The sequence below is a fragment of the Gasterosteus aculeatus genome, unplaced genomic scaffold (assembly GCF_964276395.1).
Source record: "Gasterosteus aculeatus unplaced genomic scaffold, fGasAcu3.hap1.1 HAP1_SCAFFOLD_24, whole genome shotgun sequence".
Lineage (NCBI taxonomy): Eukaryota > Metazoa > Chordata > Actinopteri > Perciformes > Gasterosteidae > Gasterosteus > Gasterosteus aculeatus.
In genome coordinates, this window is record NW_027554883.1 from 497,497 (window position 1) to 512,500 (window position 15,004).

Genomic DNA, 15,004 nt, shown 5'->3' on the forward strand with positions numbered 1-15,004 from the left:
ACCTGGTTTTTAGAAACATAGGCCTCCAGGAGTGAGGACCGACGTTTGTGCGTTTTGGATCCGACTCAGACCTCAGTATTTTCGGACGCCCTCGGACAGTGGCGAGGGTGAACGAACCGGAGCCTCGTTCCGGGCACTGTGGCTGGTCGGTGGGTTTCGCGGATGGATCGCTGAGCGAGAGAGATGGCGGCGGGGCGGCCCGCCTCCGGTGCGCCCTGGCTTCGGCCGGGGCGCGCCGGTGGGTGAAACACTTTGATCGAACGAGATTGCTTGAGCGGAGGCGGGGCGGCCCGCCTCCGGTGCGCGCGCCCGCCCGCGGTGCGCCATCCCCGGGCGCTTTGGCTTCGGCCGGGGCGCGCCGGTGGAGGAAATGCTTTGCGTGAAAATTCTGACAGATTTGCAACCGTGACCCGCCACCCGGGGGCCCCCGCCAGATGGGCGGAGGGTTCCCCGGAACGCGGGTCGGCCTCTATGCCCGGGTGGGTTGGTGCGCGCGCTGGGTTCGGCCCCCGATGGCCCTGCGCTTCCCCCCGGGCGCCCGATTTGTCCCCCGCACGGAGCGCGACCGCCAGGCGACGCCGGGAGACGATGCCCTGGCACGGGCCTGCACGGCGCGCCCCCGTGGAGCGCATGTTCTCTCACCCTCCCGCATCGCCTCGTCTCGATGCAGCGTCCGGTCACGTCGGCCGGAGCAGTGGCTCGCGGTGGGCTACCTGGTTGATCCTGCCAGTAGCATATGCTTGTCTCAAAGATTAAGCCATGCAAGTGTAAGTACACACGGACTGTACAGTGAAACTGCGAATGGCTCATTAAATCAGTTATGGTCCCTTTGATCGCTCTCACGTTACTTGGATAACTGTGGCAATTCTAGAGCTAATACATGCAAACGAGCGCTGACCCTCCGGGGGATGCGTGCATTTATCAGATCCAAAACCCATGCGGGGAGCCCCTCCGGGGGTGCCCCCGGACCCCTTTGGTGACTCTGGATAACCTCGAGCCGATCGCTGGCCCCCCGCGGCGGCGACGTCTCTTTCGAATGTCTGCCCTATCAACTTTCGATGGTACTTTCCGTGCCTACCATGGTGACAACGGGTAACGGGGAATCAGGGTTCGATTCCGGAGAGGGAGCCTGAGAAACGGCTACCACATCCAAGGAAGGCAGCAGGCGCGCAAATTACCCACTCCCGACTCGGGGAGGTAGTGACGAAAAATAACAATACAGGACTCTTTCGAGGCCCTGTAATTGGAATGGGTGCACTTTAAATCCTTTGACGAGGATCCATTGGAGGGCAAGTCTGGTGCCAGCAGCCGCGGTAATTCCAGCTCCAATAGCGTATATTAACGTTGCTGTAGTTAAAAAGCTCGTAGTTGGACCTCGGGGTCCGGCTGGCGGTCCGCCGCGAGGCGTGCCACCGCCTGCCCGGGCCCCTGCCTCTCGGCCGCCCCCGGGATGCTCTTGACTGAGTGTCGGCCCGAAGCGTTTACTTTGAAAAAAGTTCTTTAATATTACCTGATGCACGGAGGTTTTGGCGGGCGGGCTAAAGGGTTTAGTCCGAGGAAGGGTGCTTAAGTGTGGGGGAGCAGGCCCGGACGGTGGGCCTGGCTTCCCGGAAATAATACAAGTTCTTTAATATTACCTGATGCACGGAGGTTCTGCCGGGCGGGCTAAAGGGTTTAGTCCGAGGAAGGGTGCTTAAGTGTGGGGGAGCAGGCCCGGACGGTGGGCCTGGCTTCCCGGAAATAATACAAGTTCTTTAATATTACCTGATGCACGGAGGTTCTGCCGGGCGGGCTAAAGGGTTTGGTCCGAGGAAGGGTGCTTAAGTGTGGGGGAGCAGGCCCGGACGGTGGGCCTGGCTTCCCGGAAATAATACAAGTTCTTTAATATTACCTGATGCACGGAGGTTCTGCCGGGCGGGCTAAAGGGTTTAGTCCGAGGAAGGGTGCTTAAGTGTGGGGGAGCAGGCCCGGACGGAGCGCCTGGCTCTCCGGATGTTACCATAGTTCTTTAATATTACCTGATGCACGGAGGTTTTGGCGGGCGGGCTAAAGGGTTTAGTCCGAGGGGGGGTGCTTAAGTGTGGGGGCCCGGGGCCCGGTGGAGCGCCTGGTGATGGAGGAAGGGGAGTTGATTGTATGTTGCCCAGGGAAGGCAGCTCTTTCCCGGGCAGGAGTCGGGCTTAGTTCAGGGGGGTCTGGTAGAAGGCCCCCCCAGGAATAGTGTCTCTTTCCCGGGCAGGAGTCGGGCTTAGTTCAGGGGGGTCTGGTAGAAGGCCCCCCCAGGAATAGTGTCTCTTTCCCGGGCAGGAGTCGGGCTTAGTTCAGGGGGGTCTGATAAAGAGTCCCCCCAGGAATAGTGTCTGTTTCCCGGGGAGCAGTCGTGGGGGGGAAGGTTCCCTCTGTCTCCCTCCGGTGGGAGAGGTGGGTATTGCAGGTGCGGGTGTTTGAAACGGACAAGTTGTGACTGAATATGCTATGTGAAATTGGGGATGGTGTGTTGGGGCAGGGGGGGTCTGGTAGAAGGCCCCCCCAGGAATAGTGTCTCTTTCCCGGGCAGCAGTCCCTTTTAGTTAAGGGGAGTCTGATAAAGAGTCCCCCCAGGAATAGTGTCTCTCACCCGGGCAGCAGTCAGGGTGGAAGGCGCCCTCTGTCTCCCTCCGGTGGGAGAGGTCGGTATTGCAGGTGTGGTGTGCGGCATGGAGCGGAACCCGGGCTCTGGCGTCCTTTTCCGGGTTCAATTCGGCCGTTGTGGGCCTCTGGAGGTGTTTGGGTCCGAGTTCCGGGCTCTGGGGGTGTCTGGTAAAGAGATCCGGGTTCTGGCGTCTTTTTCCGGGTCCAATTCGGCCGTTGTGGGCCTCTGGAGGTGTTTGTGGAGCTCATCCGGGCTCTGGGGGTGTCTGGTAAAGAGATCCGGGTTCTGGCGTCTTTTTCCGGGTCCAATTCGGCCGTTGTGGGCCTCTGGAGGTGTTTGTGGAGCTCATCCTGGCTCTGGGGGTGTCTGGTAAAGAGATCCGGGTTCTGGCGTCTTTTTCCGGGTCCAATTCGGCCGTTGTGGGCCTCTGGAGGTGTTTGGGTCCGAGTTCCGGGCTCTGGGGGTGTCTGGTAAAGAGATCCGGGTTCTGGCGTCTTTTTCCGGGTCCAATTCGGCCGTTGTGGGCCTCTGGAGGTGTTTGTGGAGCTCATCCGGGCTCTGGGGGTGTCTGGTAAAGAGATCCGGGTTCTGGCGTCTTTTTCCGGGTCCAATTCGGCCGTTGTGGGCCTCTGGAGGTGTTTGTGGAGCTCATCCGGGCTCTGGGGGTGTCTGGTAAAGAGATCCGGGTTCTGGCGTCTTTTTCCGGGTCCAATTCGGCCGTTGTGGGGCTCTGGAGGTGTTTGGGTCCGAGTTCCGGGCTCTGGGGGTGTCTGGTAAAGAGATCCGGGTTCTGGCGTCTTTTTCCGGGTCCAATTCGGCCGTTGTGGGCCTCTGGAGGTGTTTGGGTCCGAGTTCCGGGCTCTGGGGGTGTCTGGTAAAGAGATCCGGGTTCTGGCGTCTTTTTCCGGGTCCAATTCGGCCGTTGTGGGCCTCTGGAGGTGTTTGTGGAGCTCATCCGGGCTCTGGGGGTGTCTGGTAAAGAGATCCGGGTTCTGGCGTCTTTTTCCGGGTCCAATTCGGCCGTTGTGGGCCTCTGGAGGTGTTTGTGGAGCTCATCCGGGCTCTGGGGGTGTCTGGTAAAGAGATCCGGGTTCTGGCGTCTTTTTCCGGGTCCAATTCGGCCGTTGTGGGCCTCTGGAGGTGTTTGGGTCCGAGTTCCGGGCTCTGGGGGTGTCTGGTAAAGAGATCCGGGTTCTGGCGTCTTTTTCCGGGTTCAATTCGGCCGTTGTGGGCCTCTGGAGGTGTTTGGGTCCGAGTTCCGGGCTCTGGGGGTGTTTGGTAAAGAGATCCGGGTTCTGGCGTCTTTTTCCGGGTTCAATTCGGCCGTTGTGGGCCTCTGGAGGTGTTTGGGTCCGAGTTCCGGGCTCTGGGGGTGTTTGGTAAAGAGATCCGGGTTCTGGCGTCTTTTTCCGGGTTCAATTCGGCCGTTGTGGGCCTCTGGAGGTGTTTGGGTCCGAGTTCCGGGCTCTGGGGGTGTCTGGTAAAGAGATCCGGGTTCTGGCGTCTTTTTCCGGGTTCAATTCGGCCGTTGTGGGCCTCTGGAGGTGTTTGTGTCCGAGTTCCGGGCTCTGGGGGTGTTTGGTAAAGAGATCCGGGTTCTGGCGTCTTTTTCCGGGTTCAATTCGGCCGTTGTGGGCCTCTGGAGGTGTTTGGGTCCGAGTTCCGGGCTCTGGGGGTGTTTGGTAAAGAGATCCGGGTTCTGGCGTCTTTTTCCGGGTTCAATTCGGCCGTTGTGGGCCTCTGGAGGTGTTTGGGTCCGAGTTCCGGGCTCTGGGGGTGTTTGGTAAAGAGATCCGGGTTCTGGCGTCTTTTTCCGGGTTCAATTCGGCCGTTGTGGGCCTCTGGAGGTGTTTGGGTCCGTGTTCCGGGCTCCGGGGGTGTCTGGTAAAGAGATCCGGGTTCTGGTGTCTTTTTCCTGGCTTAATTCGGCCGTTGTGGGCCCCTGGAGGTGTTTGCGGACCTCCGCGGGTGAAATAATGGAAAAAAAAAAAAAGTTAAAGTTTCCAGTCGGGACTATGTGGAGCGAAAAAAACCCGGACTTTTTTGGCTCCGTCAGAAACTAAGTAAAAGTCGGAATATGTGAAGGAAAGCTCAGAAAATGGCTGGGCTTTTTTAGATCGCTTCGATAAATTTTTTTTTAGCTCACATCACTGGGCCACCAGGTCGCAGATTTCAGAAACCTGGTTTTCGGAAACAGAGATCTCCAGGACAGGGCCCCGAGCTTCGGGGGGAGCGTTCCCCAGCTGGACCTAAGCATAGTGGGCCAGGCCCCGGGCGGAAAGAGGCTCCTGGAGCCGAGATACAGGGGTGGCTCCCCGCGCGACTTACCCGATTTCGGAGCACTATTTTCGGACAGTGATGGCAGAGCAGTGGGTGTACTGGATGGAGGAAAATAACAGCTCCAGAGAGCGGCAGAGACCAGACCATGACCCAGAACGGCACACTGTTCCCGGACAGTGATGGCAGACCAGCAGGTGTACCCCATGGATGAATAAAGAGTTCCAGAGAGCGGCAGAACCCAGACCATGACCCAGAACGGCACACTGTTCCCGGACAGTGATGGCAGACCAGCAGGTGTACCGCATGGATGAAAATAACAGCTCCAGAGAGCGGCAGAACCCAGACCATGACCCAGAACGGCACACTGTTCCCGGACAGTGATGGCAGAACAGCAGGTGTACCGCATGGATGAATAAAGAGTCCCAGAGAGCGGCAGAGACCAGACCAAGTCCCAGAACGACACACTATTCCCGGACAGTGATGGCAGACCAGCAGGTGTACCGCATGGATGAATACAGAGTTCCAGAGAGCGGCAGAGACCAGACCATGACCCAGAACGGCACACTATTCCCGGACAGTGATGGCAGAACAGCAGGTGTACCGCATGGATGAATACAGAGTTCCAGAGAGCGGCAGAGACCAGACCAAGTCCCAGAACGACACACTATTCCAGGACAGTGATGGCAGAACGGCAGGTGTACCGCATGGATGAATAAAGAGTTCCAGAGAGCGTGATATCCCAGACCATGACCCAGAACGACACACTATTCCCGGACAGTGATGGCAGAACAGCAGGTGTACCGCATGGATGAATAAAGAGCTCCAGAGAGCGGCAGAGACCAGACCAAGTCCCAGAACGACACACTATTCCCGGACAGTGATGGCAGACCAGCAGGTGTACATGATGGATGAATAAAGAGTTCCAGAGAGCGTGATATCCCAGACCATGACCCAGAACGGCACACTATTCCCGGACAGTGATGGCAGACCAGCAGGTGTACCGCATGGATGAAAATAACAGCTCCAGAGAGGGGCAGAACCCAGACCAAGACCCAGAACGACACACTATTCCCGGACAGTGATGGCAGACCAGCAGGTGTACATGATGGATGAATAAAGAGTTCCAGAGAGCGTGATATCCCAGACCATGACCCAGAACGGCACACTATTCCCGGACAGTGATGGCAGACCAGCAGGTGTACCGCATGGATGAAAATAACAGCTCCAGAGAGGGGCAGAACCCAGACCAAGACCCAGAACGGCACACTGTTCACGGACAGTGATGGCAGACCAGCAGGTGTACCCCATGGATGAATAAAGAGCTCCAGAGAGCGGCAGAGACCAGACCAAGTCCCAGAACGACACACTATTCCCGGACAGTGATGGCAGACCAGCAGGTGTACCGCATGGATGAATAAAGAGCTCCAGAGAGCGGCAGAACCCAGACCAAGTCCCAGAAAGACACACTATTCCCGGACAGTGATGGCAGAACAGCAGGTGTACCGCATGGATGAATAAAGAGTTCCAGAGAGCGGCAGAGACCAGACCATGACCCAGAACGGCACACTGTTCCCGGACAGTGATGGCAGACCAGCAGGTGTACCCCATGGATGAATAAAGAGTTCCAGAGAGCGGCAGAGACCAGACCAAGTCCCAGAACGACACACTATTCCCGGACAGTGATGGCAGAACAGCAGGTGTACCCCATGGATGAATAAACAGCTCCAGAGAGCGGCAGAGACCAGACCAAGTCCCAGAACGACACACTATTCCCGGACAGTGATGGCAGAACAGCAGGTGTACCGCATGGATGAATACAGAGCTCCAGAGAGCGGCAGAGACCAGACCAAGTCCCAGAACGACACACTATTCCCGGACAGTGATGGCAGAACGGCAGGTGTACCGCATGGATGAATAAAGAGCTCCAGAGAGCGGCAGAGACCAGACCAAGTCCCAGAACGACACACTATTCCCGGACAGTGATGGCAGAACAGCAGGTGTACCGCATGGATGAATAAAGAGTTCCAGAGAGCGGCAGAGACCAGACCAAGTCCCAGAACGACACACTATTCCCGGACAGTGATGGCAGAACAGCAGGTGTACCGCATGGATGAATACACAGTTCCAGAGAGCGGGAGATCCCGGCCGATGTCCGATGACGAAGCACTGTATGGGACACTTTGAAGGAAGGGTCGGTCTCCTGGATGAAAAGAACTTTAATTTTCTGACTTAAAATGCGGAGTTAAAGTTTCCAGTCGGGACGATAAGGAGGGCAAAAAAACCCGGACTTTTTTGGCTCCGTCAGAAACTAAGTAAAAGTCGGAATATGTGAAGGAAAGCTCAGAAAATGCCTGGAGAATTTTGAGCGGACCGGAAAAAAAAAGTTCCAGCCGACATCACTGGGCCACCAGGTCGCAGATTCCTGAAACCCGGTTTTTAGAAACATAGGCCTCCAGTCGTGAAGACCGGCGTTTGTGCGGTTCGGATCCGACTCAGACCTCAGTATTTTCGGACACCCTCGGACAGTGGCGGGGGTGGAAGAACCGGAGCCTCATGCAGAACTGGCTGTCGGGGAGCAAGCGGACGCTACCCCGGCAGGAGGCATCATTCCGGGCACTGTGGCTGATCGGTAGCTTTCGTGGATGGATGACTGAGCGAACGAACGAGATGACGGCGGTGCGTCCTGGCTGATGTCCCAGTACGGGGCACTATTCTCGGATGCTGATGGCAGAACAGCAGGTGCAGTGGACGGATGAACACACAGTTCCAGACAGCGTGATATCCCAGACCATGTCCCAGAACGGCACACTATTCTCGGATGCTGATGTCAGAACAGCAGGTGTAACGCATGGATGAATACAGAGTTCCAGAGAGCGGCAGAGACCAGACCATGTGCCTGTACGGGACACTATTCTCGGATGCTGATGGAAGAACAGCAGGTGCAGTGGACGGATGAACACACAGTTCCATAGAGCGGCAGAACCCAGACCATGTCCCAGAACGGGACACTATTCTCGGATGCTGATGTCAGAACAGCAGGTGTAACGCATGGATGAACACACAGTTCCAGACAGCGGGAGATCCCAGACCATGTCCCAGAACGGCACACCATTCTCGGATGCTGATGTCAGAACAGCAGGTGTAACGTATGGATGAACACACAGTTCCAGACAGCGGGAGATCCCAGACCATGTCCCAGAACGGCACACTATTCTCGGATGCCGATGTCAGAACAGCAGGTGCAGCGGACGGACTAATACACAGTTCCAGAGAGCAGTATTTCACGACAGATATCCGATGATGAAGCGCTATTGTCGGACACTGATGGCAGAACAGCAGGTGCACTGGATGAAGGAAATAAACAGAACATAGTTCCAGAGAGCGTGATATCCCAGACCAAGTCCCAGAACGGCCCACTATTCCCGGACACTCATCTACTTAAAATCTCCCTGATTACCTGCCAGAACAGAGCAGATCCAGAGAGCGGTATTTCACGGCAGATATCCGATGATGAAGCGCTATTGTCGGACACTGATGGCAGAACAGCAGGTGCACTGGATGAAGGAAATAATCAGAACATAGTTCCAGAGAGCGGGATATGCGAGACCATGTCCCAGTACGGGACACTAGTCTCGGATGCTGATGTCAGAACAGCAGGTGCAGTGGATGAAGGAAATAAACAGAACACAGTTCCATGGAGCGGGAGATCCCAGACCATGTCCCAGTACGGGACACTATTCTCGGATGCTGATGTCAGAACAGCAGGTGCAGTGGATGAAGGAAATAAACAGAACATAGTTCCAGAGAGCGGGATATGCCAGACCATGTCCCAGTACGGGACACTATTCTCGGATGCTGATGTCAGAACAGCAGGTGCAGTGGATGAAGGAAATAATCAGAACACAGTTCCATGGAGCGGGAGATCCCAGACCATGTCCCAGTACGGGACACTATTCTCGGATGCTGATGTCAGAACAGCAGGTGCAGTGGATGAAGGAAATAAACAGAACATAGTTCCAGAGAGCGGGATATGCCAGACCATGTCCCAGTACGGCACACTATTCTCGGATGCTGATGGCAGAACAGCAGGTGCAGTGGATGAAGGAAATAATCAGAACATAGTTCCAGAGAGCGGGATATGCCAGACCATGTCCCAGTACGGGACACTATTCTCGGATGCTGATGTCAGAACAGCAGGTGCAGTGGATGAAGGAAATAAACAGAACACAGTTCCATGGAGCGGGAGATCCCAGACCATGTCCCAGTACGGGACACTATTCTCGGATGCTGATGTCAGAACAGCAGGTGCAGTGGATGAAGGAAATAAACAGAACATAGTTCCAGAGAGCGGGATATGCGAGACCATGTCCCAGTACGGGACACTATTCTCGGATGCTGATGTCAGAACAGCAGGTGCAGTGGATGGATGAAATAAACAGTTCCAGAGAGCGTGAGATCCCGGCTGATATCCGATGAAGAAGCACTGTTCACGGACACTGATGGCAGAACAGCAGGTGCAGCGGATGGATGAATACACAGTTCCAGAGAGCGGGATATGCCAGACCATGTCCCAGTACGGGACACTATTCTCGGATGCTGATGTCAGAACAGCAGGTGCAGTGGATGAAGTAAATAATCAGAACATAGTTCCAGAGAGCGGGATATCCCAGACCATGTCCCAGTACGGGACACTATTCTCGGATGCTGATGTCAGAACAGCAGGTGCAGTGGATGGATGAATTAAACAGTTCCAGAGAGCGTGAGATCCCGGCTGATATCCGATGAAGAAGCGCTATTGTCGGACACTGATGGCAGAACAGCAGGTGCAGCGGATGGATGAAATAAACAGTTCCATGGAGCGGTATTTCCCGACAGATATCCGATGACGAAGGACCACTTGGGACGCTTTGAAGGAAGGGTCGGTCTCCTGGATGAAAAAAACTTTAATTTTCTGACTTAAAAAAAAAGTTAAAGTTTCCAGTCGGGACGATAAGGAGGGCAAAAAAACCCGGACTTTTTTGGCTCCGTCAGAAACTAAGTAAAAGTCGGAATATGTGAAGGAAAGCTCAGAAAATGCCTGGAGAATTTTGAGCGGACCGGAAAAAAAAAGTTCCAGCTGACATCACTGGGCCACCAGGTCGCAGATTTCAGAAACCTGGTTTTCGGAAACACAGGGCTCCAGGGCTGAGACCCGGGCTTCGTGGGGAGCGTTCCCCAGCTGGGCCTAAGCATCTTCGGACAACTTTGGGCGGAAAAGCGGGTTCGGGAACCGGGATACGGGGCGGGTTACGCGGCGTGACCTGCCCGAGTGCAGTGCACTATTCCCGGACACTCATCTACTTAAAATCTCCCTGATTACCTGCCAGAACAGAGCAGATCCAGAGAGCGGTATTTCACGGCAGATATCCGATGATGAAGCGCTGTTGTCGGACACTGATGGCAGAACAGCAGGTGCGGTGGATGAAATAAACAGTTCCAGAGAGCGGTATTTCACGGCAGTTATCCGATGATGAAGCGCTGTTGTCGGACACTGATGGCAGAACAGCAGGTGCGGTGGATGAAATAAACAGTTCCAGAGAGCGGTATTTCACGGCAGTTATCCGATGATGAAGCGCTGTTGTCGGACACTGATGGCAGAACAGCAGGTGCGGTGGATGAAATAAACAGTTCCAGAGAGCGGTATTTCACGGCAGTTATCCGATGATGAAGCGCTGTTGTCGGACACTGATGGCAGAACAGCAGGTGCGGTGGATGAAATAAACAGTTCCAGAGAGCGGTATTTCACGGCAGTTATCCGATGATGAAGCGCTGTTGTCGGACACTGATGGCAGAACAGCAGGTGCGGTGGATGAAATAAACAGTTCCAGAGAGCGTGAGATCCCGGCTGATATCCGATGAAGAAGCACTGTTCTCGGACACTGATGGCAGAACAGCAGGTGCAGTGGATGGATGAATCAAACAGTTCCAGAGAGCGTGAGATCCCGGCTGATATCCGATGAAGAAGCACTGTTCTCGGACACTGATGGCAGAACGGCAGGTGCACTGGATGGATGAAATAAACAGTTCCAGAGAGCGGTATTTCACGGGAGATATCCGATGATGAAGCGCTATTGTCGGACACTGATGGCAGAACAGCAGGTGCAGTGGATGGATGAATTAAACAGTTCCAGAGAGCGTGAGATCCCGGCTGATATCCGATGAAGAAGCACTGTTCTCGGACACTGATGGCAGAACGGCAGGTGCACTGGATGGATGAAATAAACAGTTCCATGGAGCGGTATTTCCCGACAGATATCCGACGACGAAGGACCATTTGGGACGCTTTGCAGGAAGGGTCGGTCTCCTGGATGAAAAGGACTTTAATTTTCTGACTTAAAATACGGAGTTAAAGTTTCCAGTCGGGACGATAAGGAGGGCAAAAAAACCCGGACTTTTTTGGCTCCGTCAGAAACTAAGTAAAAGTCGGAATATGTGAAGGAAAGCTCAGAAAATGCCTGGAGAATTTTGAGCGGACCGGAAAAAAAAAGTTCCAGCCGACATCACTGGGCCACCAGGTCGCAGATTCCTGAAACCCGGTTTTTAGAAACATAGGCCTCCAGTCGTGAAGACCGGCGTTTGTGCGGTTCGGATCCGACTCAGACCTCAGTATTTTCGGACACCCTCGGACAGTGGCGGGGGTGGAAGAACCGGAGCCTCATGCAGAACTGGCTGTCGGGGAGCAAGCGGACGCTACCCCGGCAGGAGGCATCATTCCGGGCACTGTGGCTGATCGGTAGCTTTCGTGGATGGATGACTGAGCGAACGAACGAGATGACGGCGGTGCGTCCTGGCTGATGTCCCAGTACGGGGCACTATTCTCGGATGCTGATGGCAGAACAGCAGGTGCAGTGGACGGATGAACACACAGTTCCAGACAGCGTGATATCCCAGACCATGTCCCAGAACGGCACACTATTCTCGGATGCTGATGTCAGAACAGCAGGTGCAGTGGACGGATGAATACGAAGTTCCATGGAGCGGGAGATCCCAGACCATGTCCCAGTACGGGACACTATTCTCGGATGCTGATGTCAGAACAGCAGGTGCAGTGGATGAAGGAAATAATCAGAACACAGTTCCATGGAGCGGGAGATCCCAGACCATGTCCCAGTACGGGACACTATTCTCGGATGCTGATGTCAGAACAGCAGGTGCAGTGGATGAAGGAAATAAACAGAACATAGTTCCAGAGAGCGGGATATGCCAGACCATCTCCCAGTACGGGACACTATTCTCGGATGCTGATGTCAGAACAGCAGGTGCAGTGGATGAAGGAAATAAACAGAACATAGTTCCAGACAGTGGGAGATCCCTGACCATGTCCCAGTACGGGACACTATTCTCGGATGCTGATGTCAGAACAGCAGGTGCAGTGGACGGATGAATACGAAGTTCCATGGAGCGGGAGATCCCAGACCATGTCCCAGTACGGGACACTAGTCTCGGATGCTGATGTCAGAACAGCAGGTGCAGTGGACGGATGAATACGAAGTTCCATGGAGCGGGAGATCCCAGACCATGTCCCAGTACGGGACACTATTCTCGGATGCTGATGTCAGAACAGCAGGTGCAGTGGATGAAGGAAATAAACAGAACATAGTTCCAGAGAGCGGGATATGCCAGACCATGTCCCAGTACGGGACACTATTCTCGGATGCTGATGTCAGAACAGCAGGTGCAGTGGATGAAGGAAATAAACAGAACATAGTTCCAGACAGTGGGAGATCCCTGACCATGTCCCAGTACGGGACACTATTCTCGGATGCTGATGTCAGAACAGCAGGTGCAGTGGACGGATGAATACGAAGTTCCATGGAGCGGGAGATCCCAGACCATGTCCCAGTACGGGACACTATTCTCGGATGCTGATGTCAGAACAGCAGGTGCAGTGGACGGATGAATACGAAGTTCCATGGAGCGGGAGATCCCAGACCATGTCCCAGTACGGGACACTATTCTCGGATGCTGATGTCAGAACAGCAGGTGCAGTGGATGAAGGAAATAAACAGAACATAGTTCCAGAGAGCGGGATATGCCAGACCATGTCCCAGTACGGGACACTATTCTCGGATGCTGATGTCAGAACAGCAGGTGCAGTGGATGAAGGAAATAAACAGAACACAGTTCCATGGAGCGGGAGATCCCAGACCATGTCCCAGTACGGGACACTATTCTCGGATGCTGATGTCAGAACAGCAGGTGCAGTGGATGAAGGAAATAATCAGAACACAGTTCCAGAGAGCGGGATATCCCAGACCAAGTCCCAGAACAGCGCGCTATTGTCGGACACTGATGGCAGAACAGCAGGTGCACTGGATGAAGGAAATAAACAGAACATAGTTCCAGAGAGCGTGATATCCCAGACCAAGTCCCAGAACGGCCCACTATTCCCGGACACTCATCTACTTAAAATCTCCCTGATTACCTGCCAGAACAGAGCAGATCCAGAGAGCGGTATTTCACGGCAGCTATCCGATGATGAAGCGCTATTGTCGGACACTGATGGCAGAACAGCAGGTGCACTGGATGAAGGAAATAATCAGAACATAGTTCCAGAGAGCGGGATATGCGAGACCATGTCCCAGTACGGGACACTAGTCTCGGATGCTGATGTCAGAACAGCAGGTGCAGTGGATGGATGAAATAAACAGTTCCAGAGAGCGTGAGATCCCGGCTGATATCCGATGAAGAAGCACTGTTCACGGACACTGATGGCAGAACAGCAGGTGCAGCGGATGGATGAATACACAGTTCCAGACAGCGGGAGATCCCTGACCATGTCCCAGTACGGTACACTATTCTCGGATGCTGATGTCAGAACAGCAGGTGCAGTGGACGGACTAATACACAGTTCCAGAGAGCGGTATTTCACGGCAGATATCCGATGATGAAGCGCTGTTCCCGGACACTGATGGCAGAACAGCAGGTGCAGCGGATGGATGAATACACAGTTCCAGACAGCGGGAGATCCCAGACCATGTCCCAGTACGGGACACTATTCTCGGATGCTGATGTCAGAACAGCAGGTGCAGTGGATGAAGGAAATAATCAGAACACAGTTCCAGAGAGCGGGATATGCCAGACCATGTCCCAGTACGGGACACTATTCTCGGATGCTGATGTCAGAACAGCAGGTGCAGTGGATGGATGAATTAAACAGTTCCAGAGAGCGTGAGATCCCGGCTGATATCCGATGAAGAATCACTGTTCACGGACACTGATGGCAGAACAGCAGGTGTACCGCATGGATGAATACAGAGTTCCAGAGAGCGGCAGAACCCAGACCATGTCCCAGTACGGGACACTATTCTCGGATGCTGATGTCAGAACAGCAGGTGCAGTGGATGGATGAATTAAACAGTTCCAGAGAGCGTGAGATCCCGGCAGATATCCGATGAAGAAGCGCTATTGTCGGACACTGATGGCAGAACAGCAGGTGCAGCGGATGGATGAAATAAACAGTTCCATGGAGCGGTATTTCCCGACAGATATCCGATGACGAAGGACCACTTGGGACGCTTTGAAGGAAGGGTCGGTCTCCTGGATGAAAAAGACTTTAATTTTCTGACTTAAAAAAAAAGTTAAAGTTTCCAGTCGGGACGATAAGGAGGGCAAAAAAACCCGGACTTTTTTGGCTCCGTCAGAAACTAAGTAAAAGTCGGAATATGTGGCGCAAAGCCCTAAAATCCCCTGGAGAATTTTGAGCGGACCGGAAAAAAAAAGTTCCAGCTGACATCACTGGGCCACCAGGTCGCAGATTTCAGAAACCTGGTTTTCGGAAACACAGGGCTCCAGGGCTGAGACCCTGGCTTCGTGGGGAGCGTTCCCCAGCTGGGCCTAAGCATCTTCGGACAACTTTGGGCGGAAAAGCGGGTTCGGGAACCGGGATACGGGGCGGGTTACGCGGCGTGACCTGCCCGAGTGCAGTGCACTATTCCCGGACGCTCATCTACTTAAAATCTCCCTGATTACCTGCCAGAACAGAGCAGATCCAGAGAGCGGTATTTCACGGCAGCTATCCGATGATGAAGCGCTGTTGTCGGACACTGATGG

At 54.4% G+C, this 15,004-nt stretch overlaps 1 pseudogene; it reads left to right on the forward strand.

Annotated features, from left to right (window-relative positions):
* The first annotated feature begins 713 nt into the window (after nt 1-713).
* Nucleotides 714-1,340, forward strand: LOC144392635 (18S ribosomal RNA; annotated as a pseudogene).
* The last annotated feature ends 13,664 nt before the right edge of the window (nt 1,341-15,004 follow it).